General features: G+C 50.2%; 2 pseudogenes; one reads left to right on the top strand and one right to left on the bottom strand.

The window, feature by feature from the left end:
* Nucleotides 1–1167, bottom strand: part of LOC119251238 (BOLA class I histocompatibility antigen, alpha chain BL3-6-like) — a 2735-nt pseudogene extending 1568 nt beyond the window's left edge.
* A 6062-nt stretch (nt 1168–7229) lies between these two features.
* LOC119251237 (BOLA class I histocompatibility antigen, alpha chain BL3-7-like) overlaps nt 7230–13833 on the top strand; it is a 44806-nt pseudogene continuing 38202 nt past the window's right edge.

The raw sequence follows: 13833 nt of genomic DNA, 5'->3' as shown, positions 1-13833 counted from the left end.
GCCGCCAGGCCCCTCTTACCCGTGCGCTGCAGAGTCTCCTCCCGTGCTCCAGGAATCTGCGCAGCCACCACAAGTACCAGTCCTCCAAATTGTTCCTGAATTTCTCTGCCTCACCTGCGCCTCCCACTGGCGCTGGGTGATCTGAGCCTGTGTCCAGCGGTCCAGGAGCGCAGGTCCTCGTTCAGGCAGGTAATCAGCGCCGTTGTAGGCGAAACTGACTGTATGCGCGGAGGAGGCGCCCGTCGGGCCCCACGTCGCAGCCAACATCCACTGGAAGGTATGAGACCCTGTCCCTGCCCGTGTCACCCCGTTGTCACCCCCGCCCGCACCCCCTCCGCCGAATAAACTAAACAGAATGAAATGGGGTGAAAGTCCGCGGCTGTTCCCGGGCAGGTTGCAGAGAAGCCTGGAGGGGGAGACCCTGAGCGACCCCCCGTCCGTGGGATGGGGGTGCTGACCCGGCCCGGACCCGCGCCAGCTCACCGGTCTCGCTCTGGTTGTAGAGGCCGCGCAGGGAGTCCAGGTGCGCTCGCGACCACAGTGCGCTGTGCCTTGCAATCTGCGACCTCCAGTCCCACACCTCCTGCCCCAGCTGCCCCGCCCAGGGCGCCTGCGGCTCCACTCTCTGGCTCGGGGAGTCGCTGTCGAACCGCCCGAACTGCGTGTCGTCCACGTAGCCCACGATGATGCACCGGGACTCCCCGAGGCCGGGCCGGGACATCGCGGTGGAGAAAAACCTCACGGAGTGGGGGCCTGGGGGCGGGAGGGGAGACCCGGCTATTCTTCTCCCCTTCGGGGGCTCGAGTCCCAGGGCGCCCACGAGACAGAAAGTGGGTGAAAGAAGAGTAGAGTGAAAAGAGGCTGCGGGACGAAAATGGCCGGGACTCGGGGGCCAGAGGAGGCTGGGTCTCGGGGGACGGAAAGGGGCCAGGACGGGGCGGGCGAGGTGGGGGACAACTAGGGCGGCGGCGAGGTCGCGCCTTTCCCACCCCCGCCCACGCCCTCGCTCCCGCCTCTGGGAGCGCCCTGTCCCTCCCGACCCGCACTCACCCGCCCGGGTCTCCCTCGGGGCCGTGGCCACCGCGAGCAGGAGCAGGAGGGCTGCGCCCCCCATCCCCCAGGACGCGCCTCCACCCGGGCTGGGGAGACGGAGTCCCGGCGGGCGGGTGGGGGCTTTGGAACGGGAGCCGCGGGGCTGCTGATTGGCTGCTCTGGAGACCTGCAGGCAATGGGGAGTGAGCCCTGGGGTGAGTCACCAGTATCCAGGAAGGAGGGCCCGCCCAGGCTGTGAGCCCAGAAGTGGAACCGAGGGGAGAGGGAGAATCCCCAGCAGTCACCTTCCAGCCCTGCACCCCGCGCTGGGGAGTGAGACCCAGACAGCCACACCCTGAGACCTGGGACTTTGCAGCCCCCTCCTCTCCTGCTCCGAGACCTTGTCACACCGTGTCCCTGAGTCCAGGCCCAGGGAGTGGGTCCACAAGTCTCAAACATTTTTCTTTCAGAAACTCTGTACAGTCTCACAAATTATTACGGATCCCATGTATAATATTGTTATGTGGGCTACAGCTTTAAATATTTACTTTACTAGAATAAAACCTTTTTAAAAGATGTTATTGCTTCTTTACTTTAGAATATAAATAACATGGGCCTTCCTGGTGGCGCAAGGGGTTAAGCATCAGCACTATGAAGTGACCTGTAGCTGCAGCAGCACCAGTTCAATCCATGGCCAGGGAGCAACCCACTTGGCACAGCAGACCTCTCCTGCCTCACCTGCTGCTCCCCTCAGCGGTGTATTTCTGTAGATCTGCCTGTTCTGCTCTCCACTCTGTCTTTGGTGAATCCTCTCACCCACCACACCTCAGGCCTACACCCCAGTTCTTGTATGCATAAATAAATAAATCTTTTTTTAAAAAAGAATATTAATAGCCTATGGTATGCTAATGATGGAGTTTTTGGAGTCAGTGGGTTTGGAGTGTGGAGTCCTTGGGTTCACTCTGGGAAAGGTTTCACCAGGGTTCCTGTTTCAGCGACACACGAAGAATTCCCCAGGCGAGTTACTCCACAAGACAGAGACATTAGTTATATTTAAAAAACAGATTTACTAGACAAGGAACGGAAGAGTAAAAGACACTTGCATAGACACAAACGGGCAGGTAGAGCTGCCCCCCCCCACCCCAGAGGGACAGATTTGCTGAGAGAGGCCTGCATGGCTACAGGTGGATGGCCTTGAGGAGAACTGCTTCCACTGAGGGAGGTCAGTGAAGAGAAGTGCAGGCATGATGCAAGTCATGGCCAGGCAGGAGGCTGCTGCCCTGCAGAGAAGAGAATTGGTGAAAAGATGCACCTGCATAGTCACAGGTGGGCAGAGGGATTGCTGCCCCCAGCCTGTGCAGAGACTGCACTGACATAGTCTTCTTTTTGGAAGGGGTCACTCCTTGTGAGCCTTCTGGTTAGTTGTTGATGTTGGATAACTATGCAGAATCTGAAAGGGACAGGAGAGTCTACAATGAACACAATCTCCATATCTTTACCCTTGGCCTGTGCTCTAGACAGCAGTCTGATACCTGCTTGGATTTTCTGCTTTGTAATCTAGGCTTTGGAGCCTAAGGATCTTGGTTTCTAGATCTGTGTCAGTGGCTGTGTTAATCCCTTCTACCCCCTGCTCCTTGTGTAGGCAAGATTTCTGGTCTTGGGGCATCTCCTTTCCAGTCTTTTTCTATTGCTCTCCTCCATCTTTCACTAACTTGACAACTTCCAGTACTACTTTTACTTTTGGGATTTGTGGTGAAAAATAAAGTGAAAATTTCTTTTTAATAATTTGATTCTAGTGTAAAGAATACTGAAGATCTTTATAACTTAGTGGAATAATATATTACTTTAAAAAAATCACACATTAGCACAAGACCCAACCAATATGCAAGAGAGTGATGAGAACATATATTATTGAGCAAATGAATATAATAAAGATTCCAGCAGAATTTCCAGTCTTGGTGCAATTGTAACAGGGTGCTGCCCAGGGAAAGGGGAAGTTTCAGGTTCTCTTGCCCCACTCAGTGGAGGGTGGAGCTAAAGAGAAGAAGCTGCAGAGGAGACTGAGGAAGGAAGGAAGCAGGATGGAGCCATAAGGAGACCTGGAGGAGGCACATGGAACAGAGAGACACGTGAAGAAACTATGCTTACCTTTTGGTGCTGAAACTGATGTGGGTGAGAGACCCGTGGGGAGGTGACAATGGCAGCTTTTATCTTGATTTTGAATTTGCTCTTTTCCTCCCAATCTTGCCCAGTTATTTCTGATCCTTTTCTGTGGGTCCCCACTAAAAGATGCTTTAGATTTGTGGCAGGCTTTTGGGCCTTGCTCTGGCCCGAAAGACCATTCGGGTGGTCTTATACCCACAAGGGGATGGGTAACAAGGGTGCTTGATTTAGAAACTATATTCTTTGTCTTTTCTGTATTGTTTACTAATTGTATTCAAGTTCCTTCCCATTACAGTCTTACATGTTTTGTGTGGATGCAGTGGATGGCAGAGCCTATTTAGAGCAGGCAGGTTTGCGGGGTCTGGGGTGCTCCTCTCCTTGTCCTGTAACACAATGAACACTCCCATGCAGGCATAATTAACAAGTTTGCTTACTCACAGCTCTTTCCCTTTTAAGATGCATGGCCATGGCCTCAGCACTCTTATCTACAAGGCTGGGCAGTCAACCCGCTGGCCTCTCTCTTAAAGGGCATCCCCAAATGCCTGCTTCTTCACCCACTTGCCGGGCCTCCCTTGTTGGAGGACTTTGCAGCAAATGGTTGTGCCTGCTGAAAATTATGCTATTGATGGAGGACAGGAATGAAAAAAATAAATAAATAAACTGAAAAAGGAAGCACCACATGACCAGAAACGTGGCTCTCACAAGAAGATGGGGTAGAAGAGATTAGCATAACCATCAACACAGTTATGGAAACTAGGATCCTTAGGCACAGACTTCACCTTGTGAAAACTAAGATCTTCAGGCACCAATGCCTGGATCACATAACATCCAAGCAGGTATCAGAGCACACATCCACCCGTAAAGATGTGGAGATTGAGCCCATGGTGGAATCTGCTGTCCCTTTCAGATTCTGCTTAGTTATCCAAAATCAGCCACTAACCCTAAATCTCACAAGGAGCGGCCCCTCCCAAACAGCAGAGGACTATATCAGTGCAGTCTCTGCACAGGCTCAGGGCAGCAAGCCCACTGCCCACCTGTGACTATGCAGATGCCTCTTTTTACCAACCCTCTCCCTCCGCAGGACAGCAGCTTCCTGCCTGCCTGCCTGCCCGTGACCTGCACCATGCCTGGACTTCTCTGCACTGACCTCCTTCAGCGAAGGCCGCTCTCCTCAAGACTGCCCGCCTGCAACCACGCAGGCCTCTCTCAGCAAACCTGTCCCTTTCGGGGCAGCTCTTCCTGCCCGCTTGTGTCTATGCAAGTGTCTTTTACTCTTCTGTCCCTTTCCCTAATAAACCTGTCCTTTAAATATAACTAGTGTCTTTGTCTCGTGGAGAAACTCGCTGGGGACCTCACCACGTGTCGCTGAAAGGGGAGCTCTGGTGAAACCTTTCCCAGAGTGACCCCAAGGACCCCGTACTCCAAACCCACAGACTTCACAAAAACCACGTCACTATCAATGTAACAGATATGGACACAGTTGTGTATAAAAGGAACCCTTGGTCTTTAAACTGGTGCTCTGACTTAGGGGGCTACCCAGGTCTGGGACCTCATGCATGAATAATAAAGCTTCTGACCTCACCATTATGAAGTACCCCTTGTTCTTCCTCTGCCTGGGTAAAAGGCCAGAATTTATTTCTACAACAAGAGGACTATGGAAATGTAACAGAATAAGAAATATTCAATGATAATATTTCAGGTTTCACTTTGCAATTAACCTTGGAGAAAATACCAAGGTTAAAACTGTATAGTTTTAATGTAGTATCAAAGTGGGATATTACAAATTGTCTGAAAACACTACTTCAACATATTTGTGTAAGGCAGTGTCTGCATAGTTATAGTAAGGCAGTGTGTATTTTTTCATAGACTTCAACCAGAACAACAGACTAAACGGAGACGAAAATATGAAGAAAATCCAAAGGTCTTCTAATGAGACAGACAAGAAAGACAATTGCAAAAATGTAAAAGATCCACTCTTCTCATTGGCCTGATTATTTTCAGAAATGTTATTTTTGTTAAGAATACTTTCTCGGGCCTCCCTGGTGGTGCAGCGGTTGAGCGCTGGGTTGCGAAGCTGCCTGCAGCCTCTGCAGCGCTGGTTCAATCCCTGGCTGACTGGTGAGTGTCCCACATGGCATGTAGACCTCTCCTGACGCCCGCTGCTCCCCTCAGCAGTGTACTTCGGTCCTTCTGCCTGTTCTGTTCCCTGCTCCAGCTCTGGTGAATTCTCTCACCCTCACGCGCTTCTGACTGGATCCAGTGCTTGTATAAATAAATAAATATATATACATATTTTTTTAGAAGAACACTTTCTCATTTAAAGAAAGTTTGCTGAATAAATGGTGCTGGGAAAACTGGGTCACTATATGCAAAAGAATGAAGCTTGACCACTGCCTCACACCATGCACAAAAACCAATTCAAAATGGATTAAAGAACTAGACATAAGACCTGAAACCATAAAATATATAGAAGGAAATATACACAAAACATTACATGACATGCACCTCAAAGACATCTTTACAGACACATCACCCAAAGCAGTGATAGTGAAGGCAAAGATCAACAGGTGGGACTACATCAAATTAAAGAGCTTCTGCACAGCAAAAGAGACAATAACAAAAACAAAGAGAAACCCCACCAACTGGGAGAACATTTTTGCACACAACACTAATGATAAAGGACTGATCACAAAAATCTACAAAGAGCTGATGAGACTCAACAAAAATCAAAGAAAATAATCCAGTCAAAAAATGGGCAGAAGAGCTAAAAAGAAACTTCTCCAAAGAGGAAATGCAAATGGCCAACAGGGCATATCAAAAAATGTTCAACAACACTTGTTATCAGGGAAATGCAAATCAAAACTACCATGAGATACCATCTTACACCAGTCAGAATTGCACATATTAAAAAAACTAGCAACAACAAATGTTGGCAAGGTTGTGGAGAAAAAGGAACTCTCCTGCATGGCTGGTGGGAGTGCAAAATGGTCCAACCACTATGGAGAGCTGTGTGGAGATTTCTTGACCTACTAAACACAGAGCTTCCATATGATCCAGCAATTCCACTCCTAGGTATTTACCCAAAGGACACAGAAACATTAATTCAAAAGGGCACCTGCACCCCTATGTTTATTGCAGCACTATTTACAATAGCTAAGCTTTGGAAACAGCCCAAATGCCCAAAATAGATGACTGGATCAAAAAGATGTGGAATATATACACAATGGAATATTACTCAGCAATCAAAAAAGATAAACTCATGCAATTTGTAGCAACATGGATGGAGCTGGAAGGGATCATGCTCAGTGAAATAAGCCAGAAAGAAAAACAAAAATACCGTATGGTCTCACTCATAGCAGGAATTTAGAAAACCTAAATAAGAGGCCAGGATAAAGACTAATTGCAATAAAGTAAAAAATCAAAATCAACAAGCAGCTATAGACCAGAGACACACTACAGAGGGATTACGGTCAGAAAAAGGGCTGGGAATTGTATGGGGAATATAACCAAAATGAAAATGCATACATTATGTAAAAATGAAAAATGATGTAAGAAGTATATAAAATAAAGTAATTTATTAAAAAAAAGAATACTTTCTGTCAACATGCATTGGGTTATTCATATTATTCTAAATGAAATAGTTACATGATTAAACGCAGCTTTATTCCCAGTGTGGTAAATATGGGGAGCGATATCTCATACACAAAAGTATACTTGGTGTCCTCACTTATTTACTGGAAGGAAAATGACTGAGAATCACAGACCCAGTGCTTGGGTCACGGAGACAGGGTGAGGAAGCTTTGGGTGAGGAGAGGAGGGGGCAGAGCAAAGCCACAGGTCCCCTAGTCTGGTTCTCATGGTTCCAGGTCCCAGGGCTGTGTCCAGGGCAGGGAGGTTACTGTTGGGGATACCCCACTGCCTCCCTTTGCTTCACTTCTGTCTCCACCACCTGTGCTGGGCCCTGGACACTTGTGAATGCTCATCCCCGTTCTCAGTCCCCAGTGCCTAGATGGTTCCCAGTGAAACCAATCAGCATGGCCCCCAGGTAAGTTTCCACCCACCAGCCTAGAGTCAGGAGCTCCTCTGACCTCAGTAGTGCTGGTTATGGGGCCCCCAACCCTCCTCCTGCTGCTTCTCTCCAGGGCTGTGGCCCAAACCTGGGCTGGTGAGAGCAGGGAGGAGGGAAAAGTCTTCTCTGTTAGAGGCTGTTGCCTTAGGCTCCTCTGTCCTCCCACGGTTCCTCTCAATCCTAGTCCCTTTCTGTCCCCGCCACCCTAGCTTCCTCTTCTGTCCCCCTGAGTCCCACTCCTTCTCCACCTGATGCCCCTTTTCAAGCTCTCAAGCCTCCTCCCTTCCTGAACACTTTCTCCCCTCATGCCCCATCTCCCTGGGACTCAGGACCAGTGCAGGAAGGAGGTTCAGCCTGACTTTCACCGTCCTGCCCCCAAGCTCCCACTCTTTAAGGCTTTTAGAAATCAAGACCTCCCAGCCCAGCCTCAAGGAGCCCCGGTACATCGCAGTGGGCTACATGGACCACGCACAGTTCAGGCGGCTTGACAGAGACTCTCCAGGTCACAGTGTGGAGATGCTGGAGCCCAGGGTGGAGCAGGTGGGGCAGGAGGACATGGACAAGGAGACAGAACCAAAGACAATAGGCACAGAGGTTCAAAGCTGCACTAATGGCTCCTGGAGGACCTGCATGGCTGCTTCAACCAGAGCTAGGACAGTGAACAATGCTTGCCCAGGGCCAGGTCACAGCTCCCATTCCCCAGAGACCTTTGCCCCTAGTCAGGATCGCAGTGATTCCCAGAGGCTATGGCACCTGCCATAGTGGAGGAGGGAGTTTGGGTAAAGCACGAAATGAACAACCCGGAGGGCAGGTACTTGGAGTGGATCCCAAGTCTCCTGGAGATGGGGAAGGAGGCGCTGCAGCTCAGAGGTAAGAGGGGCTACAGGGCCTTTGATCTCCCTGAGGCTCACACCCCACAGGGAAAACTGAATGGTCAGAAAAGCGCCCCCTTCTGGTCAGAGAGAGAACTGTCTCTCAAGTTTTCAAGCTCTGGGATGGAGACTGGCCCAGAGGGTCCTATTGTTTCTGAAGGACAGTTAAGGAATCCAGTTTCTCCTGAGAAAGAGGGGAGACCACCCCTGAAATCACCCTGCACAGGATCCTTTTCACCGGCAGCCATCGTAGGAACAATGAGTTTCTCTCTTGAGATCTTGTTTTTTGGTCAGAGAGCATTTTTGGAGATCTCACTCCTGCCTGTCTGTGTCATCACCCTCCACCCAAGACAGCAACAAAATGTTTAGAGACCTGCATCCCACCCTGGGCTCTCACCTGCTATCCCAGACTCCCAGACCAGGCTGGTTTCTGGGGTTTGTGCTTCCTCCCTCCAAGCATGTTTTCCTGTCCATTCTGAGGATGGTCATGAGGCTGCTTCAGTGACCATAGAGGAAATAGCAACCATAAAATGTCCTATTCTTCCCGCTCAGGCCCCCAAAGGGCACGTGTGACCCAGCACCCCATCTCTGAGCATGACATCAACCTGAGGTTTTGGGTCCTGGGCTTCTACCCTGACCTGGCCCCGTACACGGAGCTGGTGGAGACCAGGCTTGGGGATGGAAACTTCCAGAAGCGGGCGGCTGTGGTGGTGCCTTCTGGAGAGGAGCAGAGATACATGTGTATCTTCAGCATGAGGGCCTGCTGGAGCCCCTTATCTTGAGATAGGGTAACTAGGGGGACTTAGGCACAGAGCCTCTTCTCAGGAGAATCAGGAGTCCTCTGAGAACTTCTAAGGGTCAGACTAAGGACTGGGGTCTCCCCTTCCCTTCCCTTCCAGTGTCCCCTCCTCAGCCCTCCATCCCCACTGCGGGCATCACTGCTGGCCTGGTTCTCCTTGGAGCTGTGCTCACTGGAGCTGCGGTGGCTGCAGCTGTGATGTGGAGGAAGAAACGCTCAGGTAGGGAAGGGAGTGGGGGATCTTGTCCACTGGGGGCTTTCATGTCCCAGGGAGAACTTGCCCTGCCTGGTTAATGGGAAGTACCATCCACGCATGTGTGTTGCCCAGAGGGCATTTGGTTCAGTCCCCCCTCACCTCCTTTCTTCATTTTTCCCAGTCCTGACCTGGGTCTTTAGTCACAGTATTCCAGGATTAGAAGATTCCTTAAAGACTGCGTGGGCTGACTCCTCCCTTGTCTCACATGATGATTCTTCCCACAGGAAGACAAGGAGGAAGCTACACTCAGGTTGCAGGTAAGTGTGGTTGCAGGTAAGTGTGCAGGTAACTGGGGATAGTTTTGATGAGCCATTCAGTTTCCATTCATGATGGTGATTTTCATGTCTTCAAATCTTAAGGCCACTTATTAATGGCTCAGCTCACCATACAGACATTCACCTCTTTGACTTCAACTGTGGACAATAATTTACATTGTGGGGTAGAGTTGGAGGCGCATTCTTCCTTTGAGGAAAGAGACCACAGTTATGTGAAGAAGGTGACAGAAGAAAAGCACAGCAGCAAGCAGGAAATGGTTGTAAAAATGAGAAATTAGGGCATCGCTGGTGGTGCAGGTAGTTGAGTGCAGTGCTGTGAAGCTGTCCGCAGCCTCTGCAGTGGCACGGCAGACCTCTCCTGTCTTACCCGCTGCTCCCCTCAGCAGTGGATTTCAGTCAGTCTGCCTGTTCTGTTCCCCACTCTGTCCCAGGTGAATCCTCTCACCCTCCTGCACATCTGGCCTGCACCCCAGTTCTTGTATAAATAAATCTTTAAAAAAGAGAGAAAGAGAGAGAGAGAGAGAGAGAGAGAGAGAGAGAGAGAGAGAGAGAAATTACTCAGCGCTGACTTTACAAAGACTGGGCACATTATTTTTTTTTGGTATGTCATGGCACGTTCTGTCCTTGTTGTCTTCCATGGATTTTATGGTTTCTGGTCTTAAGTCCCAGCCTGTTATCCATTTTGAGTTGATTTTTGTGTGAGGTGGGAGACAGTGGTCTAGTTTCATTCTTTTGCACGTGGCTGTCCCGTGTCCCCAGCACTGTTTATCGAAGAGCCTTTCCTTGTGACCCCCTCATCTTAACCTTGTCTACATAAACTACACTGGATGGCACGTTGGAGAAAGGGGTTTACTTCTTCCCATCCTTAGTTGTATTTTAAAATTACAATTCATTTTACGTTCTCCATTGTCTTTCAGCAACCTTAGGTATTTACCTGGAGCTATTTCAAAAGCACTTGAAACAATCGAAAGATTAGAGGCATATGTCCATTAAAGAGGAAAGTAAATGATGAACCCATCCAGATCAGGACAATTAATATCTGACAAGACAGAACAGGGAACAGTGTGTGCTGACAGAGCAGCAGGAACAGGCCCTGAAGGGCTGGGAGAGGCAGTGAGGGGGTGAGTGTCCCTCCTGCAGGGTGTCCAGGATCCCCCAGTGTTGTCCAGGGACACCTGCCCTGTGCTCTGTACCCCTCTCTTTTCCCTCTCCACTTGGAACAAAGGAAGCACTAATGGGGAGACATGTGTCCTCCTGGGGCAGTTTTGAGTCCCAGTCACTTCCTGCTCCCCTCCCCAGGAGGTGGGTGGATTTAGGGGCTGCACTGTGCTGAGAGCTGGGGTGGGGGTGGGGTACATCCTGCAGCTGCAGCCCCGCCCCCCAGGAAGTCTGGCTGGTCATCTACCCTGGGGAGAGGGGGCCTGGTAGTGCCAGAAAGGTACAGAGCTGATTCTCTATGATCTGAGCAAACTTGTAAAGAAAAGCCCTGGAGCCCTCAGGGGCTTTCTCAGGCTTTTGTTGACCTTTTACATGTAGTGCAGCAACCAGGTACACAGCAGACAGGGGTGCTGGGGTGCCAGGAGCTGGCACTCTTTCCTGGACTCTCTGGCAGTTCTCCCTCTCCTGTGTTCTTTGCTTCTCTGGGCCAATATAAATACTGCAGCCCTGGCCCACAGAAGTAAACAATACAACTGAATATAACAACGTAACAAAATGCAGGTGTTCCATCAGGCATGCGATGCTAATGGGGAGGGCAGAAAAGCCTGACAATCAGTTACCCTGCAGGGTGGGTAACTTTCAGTGTTTTGTTGGGAAACTGTTATCCCATTGTAACAGGGTGGTCTCCAGGAAAGGGGGAGCATCCAGGTTCCCTGCCCTACCCAAAAGGAGGGTGGAGCTGAGCTGGGAGAGAAGAAGCTGCAGAGGAGACAGAGGAAGGAGGATGGAGCCCGGAGACCCGGAGGAGGCACATGGAGCCGAGAGACACGTGAAGAAACTGCGCTTGCCTTATGGTCGTGGACTGGGTGATATGATGTGGGTGAGAGACCCATGGGGAGGTGACAATGGCAGCTTATCCCTTGATTTTCATTTTGCTCTTTTCCTCCCATACTTGTCTGGTGGTTTCTGATCCTTTTCTGTGGGTCCCCGCCAGAAGGTGCTTTAGACTTGGGGCAGGCTTTGGCGCCTTGCTCTGGGCCAATCCCATGTGAATGGACTTTTACCCATGAGGGGACGGGTAACTTTGGGTGCTTGATTTAGAAACTATATTCTTTGTCTTTTCTGTATTGTTCCCTAATTGTATTAAATTTACTTTTCATTAAAGTCTCATGTTTTGTGTTGATGGGCGGATGGCAGAACCTATTTAGAGCAGGCAGGTTTGCGGGGTTGGGGTGCCCTGCTCCCTGCCCTATAACACCATCTTCCCTTCTCCTCTGGCGCTCCTCTGGTGTGTTCTTTAATACTCACAGTGTGCTCTGCCTTTATGTGGCAGATGGCAGAAGCCATTTGGAGCATACAGATTTGGGTGTCCAGGGTCCCCTCATTGAGGGTGTGTAGGGTAAGGTAAAAAAATGTCAGGCTTTTCTACACTCCCGCCATCAGGATAGATGATGGATCCTTGCAGTCCCGAATGCATGCCTGATGGCGGGTACCTGGAGTAGGGTGTGGGCATAGGTAGATGGGATTCACCTCGGCTAAGACTGGGCATTAAGGGCAGCGTCACGGGGACGCCAGCAGAAGCCAAACAAAAGCCGAAGAGAAGCCGAAAACGAACTGAAGCCGAGAGAGAAGCAGAGAAGGCCAGAGAGCCCAGATAGAGTGAAGACTTGCTGGGGGCTGGGAGGCCTGCCAGCCTCCCGGCCCCCAGCACCCCTGCCTGCTGTGTACCTGGAACCCCAATAAAAAAAAACCAAAACCACTGAGGACTCTGGCTCCTCCTTCACCCGTTCTGCATGGGATCAGAAAACCTGCCCCCTGTCTGTTACTGCCCTTACAGGGTGTTTTCTCTTATCAGGACTCATTTCCCTTCTCTACTGCTCTGTCTCCACTGGATCCTCACCCAGAGGCAGGAATTCCCCAGGAGGAGGACTAAGCCCTCAGTGGGGATCTGAGCAGGTTCCTGCTGTTTGAGGCAGGACCTTGTCTTTGGCCCTGGCAGGTCAGGGCTGGGGAAGGACTGACCTTCAGGTGAACTAAACAAGCAGACAGAGCAGAATAGAATAGGGGCCTGTGGGGGGGACCCCAACTCCTTGGGGACAATATTGTGTGTCCTGATGCTTCTCCATGACACCTGCTCACACAGATCCTTGTCTAACCGCAGCCCCCTCCCCCCCGCTTTGTCTAAACAGCCCTGTGCTCTACCAAATGGCCTGCGCACTACAAAAAAAAAAAAGGAAATTTGTCAAATTTATCAGTGTAACAAATGCTGAAATGACGGAGTATAAATGGAAATCTTTGTGTATGTTCGTGGCCCAGATCTTAGAGGGGAGACTCTCCTGTCTGATGCCCACTAGTGTGATAATAATGAAACCTGTACCCACTTGTCCTTGGAGTGCCCTTTGGTCCTTTCTAGCCTGGCAAAATAGTTTTTCATCACACTGTATCCCTCAAGTGGGTAGGGCCCTGGGGTCTGGAGCTCTTCCTTCAGGAGGGATGGCTGTGTGGGGGGACCCTAGCTCTAGAAAAATTGGGGTACTTCCCAGGGGAGAGAGAGGGATTGAAACAGAAGAAGAAAGAACACAAAGGACAATGCTGATGGTGCGTGGGTGAACTGGTGGTGCGAATTTTAAGGGGACTACACCTGAGAGTGTTACAGGGCAGGGAGAGGGGCACCCCAGAACCCTCAAACCCGCCTCCTCTAAATAGGTTCTGCCATCTGCCTCATCAACACAAAACATACAAGACTTTAATGGAAAGGAACGTTAATAAAATGAGTAAACAATACAGAAAAGACAAGACTATAGTTTCTAAATCAAGCACCTAAAGTTACCCGTCCTCTCGTGGGTAAAAGTTCACCCAAACAAGATTGGCCCTGAGCAAGGCCTGAAAGCCTGCCCCAAGTCTAAAGCACCTTCTGCTGGGGACCCACAGAAAAGGATCAGAAACAACCAAACAAGTCTGGGAGGCAAAGAGCAAAATCAAAATCAAGACAAAATATACCATTGTCACCTCCCCATGAGTCTCACCCACATCTGTTTCAACCAGTCCACGACCAAAAGGCAAGCATAGTTTTTTCACAGTTCTCTCTGCAACATGTGCCTCTTCCAGGTCTCCTTCTGGCTCTCTGTCCTGCTTCTTTCCTTCTCTAGTTTCCTCCTCTAGCTTCTGCTCCTCCCTGCTCAGCTCCACCCTACCTTGGGTGGGGCAGG

Source organism: Talpa occidentalis, unplaced genomic scaffold (assembly GCF_014898055.3).
Source record: "Talpa occidentalis isolate TD23 unplaced genomic scaffold, MPIMG_talOcc4v2.1 talOcc4.2, whole genome shotgun sequence".
Classification (NCBI taxonomy): domain Eukaryota; kingdom Metazoa; phylum Chordata; class Mammalia; order Eulipotyphla; family Talpidae; genus Talpa; species Talpa occidentalis.
This window is presented reverse-complemented; position numbering and strand designations above follow the sequence as displayed.